Source organism: Sphaerodactylus townsendi, linkage group LG11 (assembly GCF_021028975.2).
Source record: "Sphaerodactylus townsendi isolate TG3544 linkage group LG11, MPM_Stown_v2.3, whole genome shotgun sequence".
In the NCBI taxonomy this organism is placed as follows: Eukaryota; Metazoa; Chordata; class Lepidosauria; order Squamata; family Sphaerodactylidae; genus Sphaerodactylus; species Sphaerodactylus townsendi.
Window position 1 is genome coordinate 62208638 of NC_059435.1, and position 15624 is coordinate 62224261.

The 15624-nt window shown below is 43.2% G+C and overlaps 1 protein-coding gene across 3 annotated transcripts in view; it reads right to left on the minus strand.

Moving 5' to 3' along the window:
- The window catches only part of PARD3 (par-3 family cell polarity regulator), a 605108-nt gene that overhangs the window by 511806 nt on the left and 77678 nt on the right, over positions 1-15624 (minus strand). The window lies entirely within an intron of this gene.

Here is a 15624-nt window from a genome sequence, read left to right on the forward strand (position 1 = left end):
AGAAGAAGAAGAAGAAGAAGAAGAAGAAGAAGAAGAAGAAGAAGAAGAAGAAGAAGAAGAAGAAGAAGAAGAAGAAGAAGAAGCAGCAGCAGCAGCAGCAGCAGCAGCAGCAGCAGCAGCAGGAGGAGGAGGAGGAGGAGGAGGAGGAGGAGGAGTTTGGATTTATATCCCCCTTTCTCTCCTGTAGGAGACTCAAAGGGGCTTACAATCTCCTTGCCCTTCCTCCTTCACAACAAACACCCTGTGAGGTAGGTGGGGCTGACAGAGCTCCGAAAAGCTGTGCCTAGTCCAAGGTCACCCAGCTGGTGTGTGTGAGAGTGAATCTTGTCCCCCTCCCCTCCCAGAGCAGGTGGGGGAACCTATTTCCTGCTTGTTTAGTTCTTCTAGGCATTACTGTACCCCTACCAATCATGTATTTAGGACATTTTACCCTCCACTCCCAGTTCAGGGCAGCTTACACTGGCTTTGCCTCCTCATTATTCTCACACCCCTGTGAGACAGGCTAGGCAAAGAATGAGTAGTCCAATGTGACCCACTTTCCAAAGTCCTCTTTGTTTTACCTCTTCTTTGCCTTTCTGTCTCTCCCACACCACACCACTCCCTGTATCCAACAGAAAGCCTCTAAAAACATTGGACAGCCAAGTACATCTAAAACACCTGGGCAGTTTCCAGCTGGTTTTCCCAGTATTGACAGGAGCTACCTCCTGGCAGGTGGGGCCTGGAGATCTCCAAGAATCATGACCAATCTCTCCCAGAATTATAAAATTCCTTGTTGCCTTGGAGAAACTGCCTAATTGGGAGGGTGGAGATTATAGCGCTGATATCCCGCCCCTCCTCAGACCCCACGGTCTCCAGGCTTCATCACCAAATCTCCAGAAATTTACCAACCTAGCATCAGTAACCCTGCTGGGAAGTCCACCAGGGAGAAAACAAATACTTTCTGTTGTGGGGTACAGAGCTGGTAGGTATGTTTTGGCATCACAGTACCCATGCTGCCAACAATGATACTAGTCCATTTGGGTCAGCCCAGTCACTCTCTGATACCTGCGAACTACATCTAATGTGCCGGGGGTGGGGTGAGGGTGGGGAGTCTTGTTTTAATTTGTTTTAGCTATTCTAGTTCATTAGCAGAAAAAGTCAAGCAGACCAATTGGTGGTGGTGGGAAACCGTCAGTGTTTAACCACACCTGATGAACTAAAATCTGTATTCTCCTCCAGCGACAGGGAACCAGGCCAAATGAACTTGTACCAACCTGTCTCTCCTTCACTTTGCTTTTACGGGTTCCCAAGGTAGCAAACTTGAAGCCGAGAGACTTAGCCTGCCGCTTAACTTTCACGGAATCCCTCCGGCGATCATAAGAAAATGAGTTAGACCTCTTTTTAATTTCCATCATCGGTTTGTCCACCATTTTAAATCCGCCATAGCCACGGCTGGCTCCAAACATTCGATAATCCAAGCTGAAGCTCTCGGGCACCGGTTTCCAAAGGCCTCTTCTTCGGGCTGAACAGGTTTTCTTCATGCCAAAAAGGGAAGCATCCAAGGACAGCTGGGGCTACTTGAAAAGAATTCCCTTCGTCTCCAAGTAGCCACAGAAGTTCTCCTCACAGGGACGGTCATTGGGAAGCAGAGATTCCTCGACACCAAAGAAATGCAGCGATGCTGGTCCGAAGCAGTAGCACCTCTCCTGCAGAATTTACTAAAGGTGAAAGAAGGGTAGTTTGTTGCAAGCTGAAAAGGGTGTGGAAGTTCTGTCAGCAACTTCAGGGTGGAGGTGAAGCAGAAAAACTGGGGTTCAAAGTCATCTTCTGTAACTCCTCCCTTGCAGAGACTCATTGCACAAGCTGTGTTGTATCGGTCGACAAGCTGGAGTCATGTCGTTCTCCAACTGGAGAAACTTTTTGCTTGTCAAACACAGATGATGAAGGATTTGATACCTGCCTTTCAGCGCCTCAGAAATCAAGAACTGCAGGCTCCTCTGAAGTGACAAGGGCTTCCATATTTACAACTGGCATCAGGTCTCCTGGCAAAGGATCCTGGCGTGGCCTGATTTTAAGGGTATCAGGTTTCCCAGAAGGAGCCAGTGTGGTTGATTCATTGGACACTTCGCACACCCTGAATAATACATTTTCAGGGCACTTTAGAGATGGTTTGGAAGAGGATCTTTCTGTTTCTCACATTTAAATTTAGTTGCAGAGTTATGGAAAATCGACGGAAAGTCCATTTCAGCATGCGTGAAGGAGTCAACAGTGTCAGTTTTGACCCAAGTTCGAATCCCCACTTTGTCACAAAAGATTGCCACCTTGGACCAGCCAATCTCTCTCTCTCTCAGGCTAACCTACATCACAGGGTTGTTGTAAGGATAAAGTAGAGACAGGGAGACTTATATAAGCCCTTTGGAGAGGAAAAACAGGGTGTAAAGCCCTTGATAGCGATGCCTACAGCTACAATATTACCACTGCTATTTTTATAATCATTGTGAAAACAATTAATACCGGTTTGATAACAAGATATGCATCAGTCATGTGAAGACAGAATGCCAAGGCTATCAAACGCCCTTCTTTGAAAATTCCAGAGCTATGGGGACAGGGGACTCTACTACTCAAGATACAACCGCATCTTGCTTTCTACGTTTCCTTCTGGCATAAAGCCAAGGGGACAATGCAGCCAGTGAATAAAACAGCATCCAACTGACAGACAGAAACACAGACAGCAACCAATTATGAAGACCTAATCGCAGCCCTTCAGCATACAGCCAAGGGCACGCTCATTGTGGAAAAACCCGGCACTAAACGGAATTAACCAATTTAACATGACAAAGTGTTCCAGATGGCCGAGCACTATTACTTTTAAGAATAGGAGTCAGAGTGTAAAGAAAAGGAGGCATTTATTTTAAATAAAAGCCATGGGTGTTTTTCAATTGCTTTCATTGGACAAGAAATACGGCAACATTTTTTAAAAGAAAGAGGAGACCATTCTGTTCCGTTTGACTCACAACCTGACACATGGGATGCCCGGGCGTTGCTCTGCTACAGATGCAGAGGGAAAGCTCCAGTGTTGCCCTTATGGGCCCAAAACAAGGGTGCCCGAGCCCCCATGCCAACACCAATACCAGGTCCATGACAATATGGACCCATCTTTTGTAATAAGCAGCTTTCACAGCTATTAGCTTTAAACAGTGAAGTGCGGGAGGGAGACAATATTCAAATGGGAAGTTCACCTAGTACTAGAGAGGATAGGCTGAAGGTTATAGAGACAACTGAGAGAATAGTTCAAAAACCCAGCAGCGAGGGGGATAAAACTTTAAATACATAAGCACTGAGGGACCAAAGCCTTAGATGTCTCTACACTAATGCACAAAGCTGGGTAATAAACAGGGTGAACTGGAACTCTTAACACGGCATAAGAAATACAATACAATAGGCATCATTGAAACCTGGCAGGATGAATCTCATTACTGGAATGTAATAATTGAGGGGTACAACCTATTCCAGAGAAATAGATCAACTAGGAAAGGTGGGAGAGTAGCACTCTATGTCAGGGATGATTACACCTGTGAGCAGGTCCATGAGTTAAATCCTGGGAAGGAGTGCTTTGATTGTGTGTTCCTGCATGGCCGGGGGTTGGACTTGATGGCCCTTGTGGTCTCTTCCAACCCTATGATTCTATTATTCAATATAACCACTGAATTAAACCATGCTAATTCAACCACGGTTGCTTTATAATTTTCTCATACAAGTGATGCACAATTGTGTTTAATTAAATGTCTGATTTAGGAATAGCCCTCAAGTACAGAATGCCCCAGAGCGCCAGAGTTTCATCCACTTGCACTTAACCACATCCAGTGTAAGCAATTAATTAGTGACAAACAAGAGCCAGGGGCAAATACACGCTTCAGATTCTCTGGAGAGAGGACATATAAATTCCCTACATAAACGCCTGCTTTTGAAACGGTTAGCTAGCCAGATAACCCATCCTTTCATTAAAGCAATGGTTGGCTAAAATTACCTCCCAGAGACTGCTTATCTAATAGCACAACCGCAGATTCCAAGCATCCAGGAGCTTCACCATTGACTTTTACAAACAGAAGGATGAACTGCACGTAATAAGAAATCAGGCATGCAAGGAGAAATTTCCTCATACAGCAAAAGAAAAGGCAAAGGTGACTTTGAATAGAATGCACTGATCAAGAATACACTGGCAAAGGAACAGAGAAGCCTGTAACCATTCATGTCGCTCTGTACTTTAAATCCTGGCGGAGGGAGAGTTTGCATGTGCACATCAAATCACTAAATGATCTTAAGCATTAGGAAAACAACAATGATAGGCAGGATTTCCACCACCTCATTTTGCCACAAGGGTATACCAGGCATTAGGGCTGGACATGGTCACCATGCAGGCTATTCAATAATTCAGCTATGCATCTTTGATGCTTGGTAGGGCTGAGTCACATTTTCTTTCGGTATTTTTCAGGTGTGGCTTTTGAAGCCCCAGACATTTTTGAAAAAGCCAAACCCCCAAGTCAGCTTTTTCAGCTTAACCAACATTCTGGGGTTTTTTTTAAAGTCAATCCCAAAAAAACACCGAGCCACAGAACTGCATGCAGGGACTCTGTACCCAATGTAAGGAACTGCCTCTTTGATCATGCTGTGATTCTTACTTCTGAGTGGAAAGACCACTCAGCATAAATCCAATGTCTTATTCTAAGGCAAGTGAATGTGGCAAACATGTTTATTGTATCTGCATGCCACAGTTTCCTGCCAGTTGTACATCAGGAGAGAACTGGTGTTTTGAATATGTTAGCATATAAGACTAGAAGTGGGTAGATCTGGGATCAAATCCACACTTGGCCATAAACATGGGCAAGATAAAAGTGGGTAGATGGAAGGAATCTCTGTGTAAGGTGCCTTACTGGGTAACCATACTTCTACTGGCATGGTTAGTCAAGACCACCACCATCCACTGCCCATTTCTCCGTTTGAAGTTAATTTTACTTGCAAACGCACATGGTCAATCATGCAGTCCAGCAGAATAACAAGAATACAAATGTTTTGTGGCTTTTTAAGAGGGACTGAACTAGAGAAAAAAAATATCTCCTTTGATTTATAGACCTTTCTTTGGTATGTGTGAGATTCAGTTCTCGTGTAAGACAAATGTGAATAATTTATAACGAAGAATCCATTTCCTTGAGCAAGACTATATGGGGACAATACTCCAGTGCATAAATCTCAAAATTCCTACAGAACACATGTGAGTAGTTAGAAAAGGCCTCCAACTGCAGCCAAGCAAGGACTACAGTTTACTCACCCATGGTTTCAAACGCAACCATATCTTTCTCTCATTATGTGAAGAGGATTAGCGACTGCATTGCTAAATGGATGGAAAAGCTTCACTCTGGGTGTGCTAATTTTGACACTGTCCAGGTTTTTCACTGACTGCTATATAATTATAAAAATCTATGAAAAGCTACAAATTGGTGCAGATCCAAGCCATGGTACACTTATATCACAGGTCCCTTATATTATTATTATTATTATTATTATTATTATTATTATTATTATTATTATTATTATTATTATTATTATTATTATTATTAATTCGATTTGACAAACCGCCCTACCCCCGAAGGGCTCAGGGCGGTGTACAACAAAACAAGAACAACCATAATAAAACAACTCGAATAACCCCAGTTAAAATACAAATCTTAAAACTATAGCAGCAGCAATCCACAATAAATAGTTAATAATTAATAATAAGGGGCGTCTGGCATCACACCCTGGCGATCAAGACCTGGGAGTGGACGAATTCTGGGAGGGGGTTGGCAGATGGTCAGATGGTCAGGTGCACAGCCAGTAAACAGGGCAATAAGAAGGGGGCTTATATGATGCTGGCAGGGGATGATGGGAACTGTAGTCCATAACATCTGGAGGGCCGTGAGTTTGACACCTATGACTTATGTGATCTAAGCTTTTGATTTAAGGCTTGCGCCATCAGTTAATGCTATCATGCACCATAAAGTGAGACGCAAGTAAATATTTTACTAAGCAAATATAAAACAAAGCATATTTACAGCAGACTAGACGGAACATTTACTACCTCAGGCCAGTAACTTATGAGCCACATTAACCAGCTTACAGGTGGCAAACTGTAAATAAAAACAACAACATAAACAACACAGCCCAATAAATTCTTAAGAGCAGACTGAAAAGATCAAGATAACGGATAATATAAATACAATCCAGACCGCCACCCCCATTAAAATGCAGATGAAGAATTACAACCCCTCTGAAAGGCTGTTGAATTTAAAAGTAGCAACAAGAACAAAGGCAGAAGTGATAAAGACAGTTTCATTTAAGGCACTTAATGAAATTCTCTTAAAATGAAGGGACAGCATGACACACCATAAGCAGAGAGCCAGTGTGGTGTAGTGGCTAAGCTGGAGAACCGAACTCTTCTCTTCTTCAGTGGCGTATCTGCTTAGGGACAACGGGGACCCTTTGTCCCCGGGCACCACTCTGGTCACGTGGTGGGCGCAAAATCGGCCCACCCCTTCCTGCAGGGGAAGTCTGGGGGGGAGGTGGGCACCCTAGACCTTGCCCATGTCCATGGTGACATGGGCGTGGTCGAGGGCAGTGGGGGGTGGAGTCTGGGGGTATCAGAGGGCAGAGCTGTGGGGGGGCAGAGCCTGGGGGCGTCCTGGAGACAATTTGTCTCCGGGCACCAGTTACCCCTGGTACGCCTCTGCGCTTCTTCAAGTGAAAGGACAGCCACCTGGGCCCCCGCAGCCAGGCTATGGGGAGTGCACAACAGAACTGAATCGCCGCACATTGGTCGCTTATTCAACATACTTCAAAACATTCACTGCAAAACATTCAGAGGAGTGCCTCTGATGATGAGGAAAAACCTCCTAAAGGGAAAAAGTATCCTGGATCTCGTACCTTTCATGGCTTTACAAGGTAAGCACAATAGTGAACTTATTATCTTCAGCTGGTTGTTGTGGGTTTTCCAGGCTGTGTGGCCGTGGTCTGGTAGATCTTGTTCCTAACGTTTCGCCTGCATCTGTGGCTGGCGTCTTCAGAGGTGTATCTCTGTTGACTTCCCTCTGTGATACACCTCTGAAGATGCCAGCCACAGATGCAGGCAAAATGTTAGGAACCACCTAGAGCCCTTCGGGCGGTCTACGAAATCTAATGAATAAATAAATAAATAAATAATAAAATATCTACCAGACCATGGCCACACAGCCCGGAAAACCCACCACAACCAGTTGAATCCGGCCGTGAAAGCCTTCGACAATACATTATTATCTTCAATTCCTCAGACTTACCCAGAGTCCCTTTAACTTAAACATGCACACACAACTCTTTGAATTCACATTTATCCATCATTATTCTTGCCTATACTTTGTTAACTATGGTCAGTTTCTAAATGTAACTTTTCTGGGGCACTATCCTTTATTTTGCTTACACTGTCTAGTCTGCTGCAGATTAGCCACGCTGAATACATTATTAACCACATAAAAACAGCAATGCCCAACAATTAACCACACAAGCACACGCCGAAGCAAGAGCATCCCACAGCAATGTGGGCAGCGGGGGGGGGGGGAGCAGACAGACAAGCAAATGTTTCAAAGAGTTTCTAGGGAACCCCCTTTTTAAGAAGGGGTGGAAGAAACCAAAACAAAATCTGAGCGTGTTGCTTTTAACTCAGAACATCCTTCGGCAACATTTTGGCAGCCTGTTAGGAACATCTGCTTTACAGAGAAGCTATAATAAAGTGCTGCTGATTTTTTTTCCTCCGCCTTTAATTTTGAAAAATAGTTAAGATCATACTACTATTTGTGCTCTTTTCAATAGCCCTCGCTTGCGACTTAGAGAACAAAAATGCCCACAAAATGCCCATCTGAAAAAAAAATACTCTCATGAAAACTGAACAAAGGGCAAAATGGATCATTTCCAACGTTTGCACAAATGCTAGTATTAATTACAATTACTACTGGTATAGGCATACACCATGCCTACTATTAAAGTAGCTTGCAAAGAGATGGCTTAGCAAGTCCCTTAAACACACACAGGGGTTTTTTCCACAAAGCTCTAAATTTTAAGTCTTTTAATCAACCCAATCAGGAACCAACAGTTCTGAAGGCATGACTTAATGCAGCCATTACCCCAGAAACTGATCAACTTTGCTTGTTCTGTTTCAAACCAACATCATTTGAAAATAACTTGCACACCACTTCCAGATACCACTTCAAAACAAAGCAGCTGGTATATAGTTATATTTTGAAGGGTCTGTCTTCTAGTTGGGTCGTACATGGCACACAGATGTTAGAAAAAATTGAGTCCAATCCTAAAAGTTTGCTCGCCCCTGTTGAGACAGGACTGGTGTCATTGTAGACCCTCCTTATCAGGAGAGAAAATGTCCCTGTGGATCTGCGCACACAGAAACAGGAGAACTTCTCCGCTGTCAGATCTATAAAAATACACTTGTTAGTTTTATTACACCACTTTTGTATAAATTTCCAGGTCATACATAACAGTTATATATTTCCACTCCTGATATAACATATACAGTATTGCCAAGTTCTGGATAACAGCACTCAAAATACATCACAACAAAGTAGGCTTAGTGGTTGATACCCTATAAGTCTTCAATTTAACAATTTTAGTATCTTTTTATATCTATTCCCTTTTAAAATGTATTATTATTAGATTTATTCACCGTCCTTCTCTTAAAGCCCAGTATTCATGATTACTGTTTTAATCTTTTATACTTTATGTTCTATCCCTTTGTATCATTTATAATATGCTGAGCTATGACAGTAATAAAGATATGATTGAATAGTGTCATTGTAGAGTGAATATATCTTGAAACTGCATACTAGTTTGCTTTGGAGGGGGGACAGCATCTTCTCCCCTCCCCACCGCATCCTGCAATGTAAGATCAAATTCTACTGTTACATTTTTCTTCATTTACTTTCTAACAGCTCAGGAGAAGTTTTTAAGACAAAACTTTGAGTGAAGCTTCACAGCACAAGGTTCAAAAACATTCAGATTTCACATCTAGAGTTACTCTCTTCACACAAGCCACAGAACAATGCAATCCCGTGTTAATATACAGTACCCATTCCCATCTGTTTACAGAATAAACAACTTGAACACAAATATGCAGACAACTCCCACGAGTCTTGCTATTTTTCTTTCCCCCACATTTTTAGAAATAGGATGTTATGGGGTTTCCAGGCTGTATGGCTGTGTTCCAGTAGCATTTTCTCCTGGCGGAGAACACGGCCATAAAGCCTGGAAACCCCACAACACCCCAGTGATTTCAGCCATGAAAGCCTTTAACGGTACATTTTTAAAAATGTTATTTGAATCCTGCATTATGTGACATTCTCTGTGGCTAACCAGTATACAGGCAACTGAGAGCCTCTGCCAAGTCATCAATTAAGCTATCAAGATTCAATAGATTCCATTCAGCTACCCAGTAATCAGGTAGTTCTGGCTACGTATTGCCGAAGGCTTTCATGGCCGGAATCACTGGGGTGCTGTGTGGTTTCCGGGCTGTATGGCCGTGTTCTAGCAGAATTCTCTCCTGATGTTTCACCTGCATCTGTGGCTGGCATCTTCAGAGGATCCTCTGAAGATGCCAGCCACAGATGCAGGTGAAACGTCAGGAGAGAATGCTGCTAGAACACAGCCATATAGCCCGGACACCACACAGCACCCCAGTTCTGGCTACCTTTCTATTTGGACTTCTTACTTGAGACTTTATTAAGCTGGCTTTTCTTGCAAGTAAGTTTGAAACCTGTGCTCTGACTGCTATTTCAACAGTAGACATAAATGTTGCTAAACAAATAAAATTCTCCAGGTGGGTTTCTAGCAGAACATTTACTATTTCGAGCTATTGACTTCAGATCTCTGTGGTCAGCCTTACCCGAAGAAGCAATCATGTCGAATAATAAAGATACATGCAGTAAAAAATGCATAGAGTGTCTGGCTGATATGAGTTTTCTAGGCTGTGTGGCTGCATTCTGGTAGATTTGCTCATAACGTTTCGCCTGCATCTATGGCTGTCATCTTCAGAGGCTTGTCATGGCAAGACGTGTTTCTCTCCATGGAACACTATGACATGTCTCTGAATATTTCAGCCACAGATGCGGGCGAAAACAATCAGAAAACTACCAGAATGTGGCCACACAGCCCTGAAAACCCACAACAGGTAGTTCATCCCAGCCATGAAAGCCTTCAACAGTTCAATGCACAGAGTGTCTTTCTTTTGCAACTGGACAGTATGTGTACAAAGCTGCAAGAGGGAACACAGATCTCTGACTCAGGCAGGACTGCTGTAACAGCATGCATTCAAACACAACTCCCACTGCAAGAGATACGTCTGGGCACAAATACAGCGGCTGTTCCGGTTATAACACATATGCCACAGCTGTCCTTGAAAAGCATCAGGTCCAAATAAATTGCATGCACCACATGCACCACCATGGATCAGATTCTTAATAGAGGCTTCACAGAAAGGGGTCAATTGTACTTTGCTCACCTCAATCACTTCACCACTGATTGAGTTCAGCAGGACTTACATCTGGGCAAATAAGACGCCCAAGAGAGTCAAGGGAAAATTAAAAGTAATCAGGCCACAGATATGCAAGATACTCCAACCTCATCTCCAGCTGTTTTACAGTACCTCTTTAAATCCAGCTGCTTCAACCCTACATTTTCTACAGCCAAGCAGAGACCAGCCAGACATTAATTAAAGGGATAAAGAGTCCTGGCAGGGCTTTAAAATGGGGTTTGCACATAAAGCAATTTGTTATCTCGCTGGAAATTTTCAGCAGCAACTTGATCACTTAACATTGCCCTGCGCTATGAATGTTTTATGAACTCCAGTCCAGCACCAAACTACTCAATGAACTTATCGGGGTTTTTGTCCCCCCACCCCCGCCACCGCCTCTACGTGCACACACACAAAACCAACGCTGCAAAACAAGGCGCCAAAAGAAATCCTTCACATTTCCTTGCTGGGCCTTTCGCAATGCATTTGCCAGGTCGCCCATCAGAAGACAGCCTTGGTTTCTACCTCCTCCCCCCAAAAATCTGTTCTGCAAAAGGTGAGCCAAACTCACCGCAAAGCAGGCCGCTAATGGAGGGCAGCTGTATTGATGTACGTGTACAGTGATCAGAGGCACTTTACAGCACCTTATTGCCTTGGTTTGCATCTCTGCCATACAGAGGGCATCAATAAGAGATGAAGTCGCACGGTGGGGTCGGGGGGCGCTGACTGAATGCTGCAGCATGAGAAGCTAAGTGAAGGAATCCAGATTTCTTTACTCAAGAGGAAACACCTGCAAAAACTCTCAATACAGGAACCCATCAACACAAAGTAAAGCAGCAGAGTCGTTTTTTTAAACAGGAGCAATCAGTGCCGATTCCAAAATCTGGGAGACCCTGGCCAGAAAGTGCCCAAGTGACCCCTTCTGCCTCCCCAACTCCCCATGCCTCTCTTTCCGCTTATCTACCTGTGTGTGTTCATACCAACCTATGAATCCTTCCCCCTCTCTCATGCCATCCTACTACGTGTGATCACAGCCACCTGTACCACATTTTGTCCTTTCCCCACAGGACTGGCTGTTGCCTGTAGCTGCTATGGCCCATAAGGAGAGCTGCCAGTGTTCAACACCTGCACAAATCTCCCCATCAGTGCTAAGAAGCTAAGAACATGGGTGGCAGACTCCTTGCAAGCAAACAGGCAGGGAAAGGCACATGGACATCTGGCAGGGGAGGGGGAAAGGTTGGGGGAATGTGTGACAGGGGGCTCTGCCAGAAACCCTGGGGTCTCACAGCTATTCCACCTCAAGATGTGCCAATGCCAGTCCTGGAAACAGTCATTTAATTTAGAGAGTGAAGCATCACACCATGAGGGGAATTGTGAGAATGACGAACACAGAGCTACCACATTGATTCAGTATTAACATAATCACTTATGATGCAAAAAAATTACGAAATCAAATCACCTAAAAGGCTGAGGGAAAGACACAAATCTCCAGATTTTCCCCAGGCCACAGAGGGAATAGAGGAAGAATTAAGAGAGCCCTATGGATCAAGAAGGCAGCATGGTATGGCAACCAGGAGAGAAAGTTCAAAAGGATGCACCCTGAGCATTGTAAAGTGGGCTAAGTGTGACTCCCAAGCAGTATTAGCTAAGTTTAGAGTTGCCAGATCCAGGGTGGGAATTACCTGGAGATTTTGGGGGTGGAATTCAAGGAGGGAAGGGTTTGGGAAGGGACTTCAAAGGGATATAATACCATCGAGTCCACCTTCCAAAGTGGCCATTTTCTCTAGGTGACCTGGTCTCTGACACCTGGAGATCAGCTGTAATAGCACAAGATCTTCAGCAACTGTCTGGAGGCTGGAAACCCTAGCTGTGGTGAAGCTTGGTGCTGGCTCCAGTCCAGCAGAGGAGAATACAGTCTCTCTCCACTTCTTTACAAGTTAGAAAGTTTGCAGATGACAAACTTACCAATTCAGATATCCCCCTCCCCCCCCAAAAAACCCCTACTGCACTTGAAAAATCACCTAATAAGCTTCACAGCAGCGTGAAAATTGGAACCTGCATATCTCAGATCCCAATCTGTTCCAGTCTAAGATAGGAGACACGGAGGCAAATAGTGCACACGCAATACGAAAATACAGCAGAGCAAAGATTATACAGCTTTCCCCGCATCCCATTCCAGACAAACTGTGTTACTGTAAATTAAAGACCAGATAATTGCCAGGTCTGGCTGGTGACTATCTCCTCCTCTGAAATAAAAGCCTGCCATTTTTTTTATGCTGGCCTCATGTCTGCCAAATTAAGTCTCTGGTCAGTTAGTTCCTCTGCAACAATTGCCACCTTACAAGTTTATAATGTTGCACTATTTCTGAAAAACCAGAAAACAGAAAGCACAAGTCACAATGTGGCTTTTTAAAAAGAAAAACAAAAAAAATGAAATGCACTCAGGTATCAGTCTTGTGGGCAGACAGCAAACTAGCACTGGAGGTCCATCAGACCACAAACAGCAAAATGCATCTCCTGGGTGAAAAAGGAACTGATACACATGGGCAACTTTGAACCATAGCGAGTTTTGTGTGCACTAGCCTTTCAACAGACCTCCCACACAATAAAAATTATATACTGGCATAGCATACTTGACAAACAGCCAGTACACAACACCAAGTTTGCATAAAGAAACTTTAACAATGAACAATTAAAACTATTCATGACAAGGAAAATGAAAGGCCAAATATCAAAAGCCTCCTCTGGTCCAAGTGGGTGTCAAAAGGTATGCAGCAGGTAAACACAACATGCAGAAACCTTTAGAAGCTATGAGAACAGAGGTTGGAATGACCGGCTCAATGCCAGCCCGTAATACAATCACATTCGTTGTTTACAATGTGCTTTGAACAAACCAACAATTCAGACGTCTTTAACAATAGAGCTTTAATGGAGAAAACATCACAAGGAATACCTGAAGGAGTAAAAAATAATAAAGCAACTCTCCAGTAACAAGGAAGGCAACTAAACTTGGAAGTCAAAAGACAAATCCCTGACAGGTTGTGTGAAATCACTATCACAGGCGCTTACTATATAGGCTGACATAAGTGACACTCAAGAGTTTCAAGCCATAACTCAGTGATATAAAACAGGCCCACACTTCATTTCACTGCAAGGAAGGAAGAAACCCCCAAAACATTCATGGTCTTCCAAAGCAAAAAGCTAACAAGGCAGTCATAGGATTCCTTGCAAGAACCCAAATAAAGATCTACTGTATGTGACGGAATATTCCTCACACCATCATCTGAGCTTCTAGACTGCTTGACTAAACAACCAAACCCTTTTCAACACAGATCTTCAGCATTTTATAATACAATACTTTGGGGGATCACCATGTAATGTTATTTATGCCACTGTTGAAAGGATCAGCTACCCAAGATCAGACTTCCAAAATGCCCTGTAGATTATCTGCTTTCTCTTTTCCCCAATGGCCATCTCTGAGGCAAAAGGTATGATTAGGTCAGTCCACTTTGGTGACTAAGCAAGTCGGAGGTTGACTACCCAACTTCTTCTCATGTAATTGGTCTATCTGATCCAATGCTATTCACTCTGACTAGTGGATCACTAATGAAGACATACATATTCCACATTCATGATGAGCCACAATCACTGTCAACCAAAGAGCACCATGACCAAACCAACACATACAATAACGTGCATTCATACTCCCATCTTCGCTCTTTCCTCCCAGATTTTTTCTCTTCAGCCTCCTACTTCTGTTGCCCTTCAGTCCTCCAAGGGGTCTGCTCTATGGTTTTCACTCTAGCTCACGGCTGGAACACCCATATTTTCAAAATGCTGTCAGAGAAACAGAGCAAGCTTTCAAAACCAAAAATGAGAAGATGAGCTAGAGGTAACATGTGGAAGACACATGTGCAGCTCTTATGCCCTCCAGTGAATACTCCTGCTCCAAGGACTCCAGACAACCTGTCCAGATTATTTTTAACAGGATATATCAAGGATTGAACCTGGAATTTTGAGCATGCAAAGCATGTGCTACGCCACTGAACTATTCGCCTCCAGAATAGCAGCCTAGTAAAACTAGTTGCGAGCCAGGGCCACACACTGCCTGTTATTAAAGGAGAAAAGATGTGAAGTTGTATGTTTTACTACTATATTAGTTTTTAAAGATCTAAATTCTCACATACGTACTAAACATACATTGCTGCTTAGCTTCATTCCTACCTTTACAACTGCATGGGAGCGCCACCTTTGTTTTTGTTTGCTTTTTAAGATATTTGGGCATTTTGGTCCTCCCTTCCATCTCTCACTCTATAATTTTTTAACAGTCCTCTGTATATCACCATCTTATCCATTGGTCAAATCTTAATGATTCCAAATTTTGCATTTCACTGAACTTGTGGTACAGTTCAAGTATTCAAACTTTTAAAAAAATCAAAGGACAATCGTTTTTATAGCCAAGTGCTTCTCTACCTGTCCGGGACTGAGATGTACAAAAATGCTACAATGCACAACATGAATGAATCCAGTCATCCACAAGTATCAATGTCACATTGAAGATGCAGACAGAAGAGAGACAAGAAATTCAAACTAAAAGAAAAGGCAATATGCTAGGGAAAAAAAGAAACTTAAATCAATTGCATGGCACAAACACTCCAGCATGCACTTTTGTGAGTCAAAAGTCACTTCTTCAGATGCAAAAAAACTTTCCAGATACACCAATATGCATTGCATTTAACAAGCATTCATCATTTCATGGGTAAGATGAAGTCTTTTCAAAGGCCACCATCACTGAGATAAGCCACTATACCATCTTCATCACTATACCATCTTCACTATACTAAATCAACAGCCCAACACCAGTCTTTACAGTTGACACACTAACTGCATGGGACTAGAGTCTCTCCATCTTTGGTCAGTCTTTCCTTGAAAAAGAAAAAGAAAACACACACACACACACACACACACACACACAAAGAACACCCTGATTTTAAAATCTACTCATACTACTCTCAACTTGAATTTGCAGCTGACAAAACAGCATCATTAAAAAGTGGAGCTGG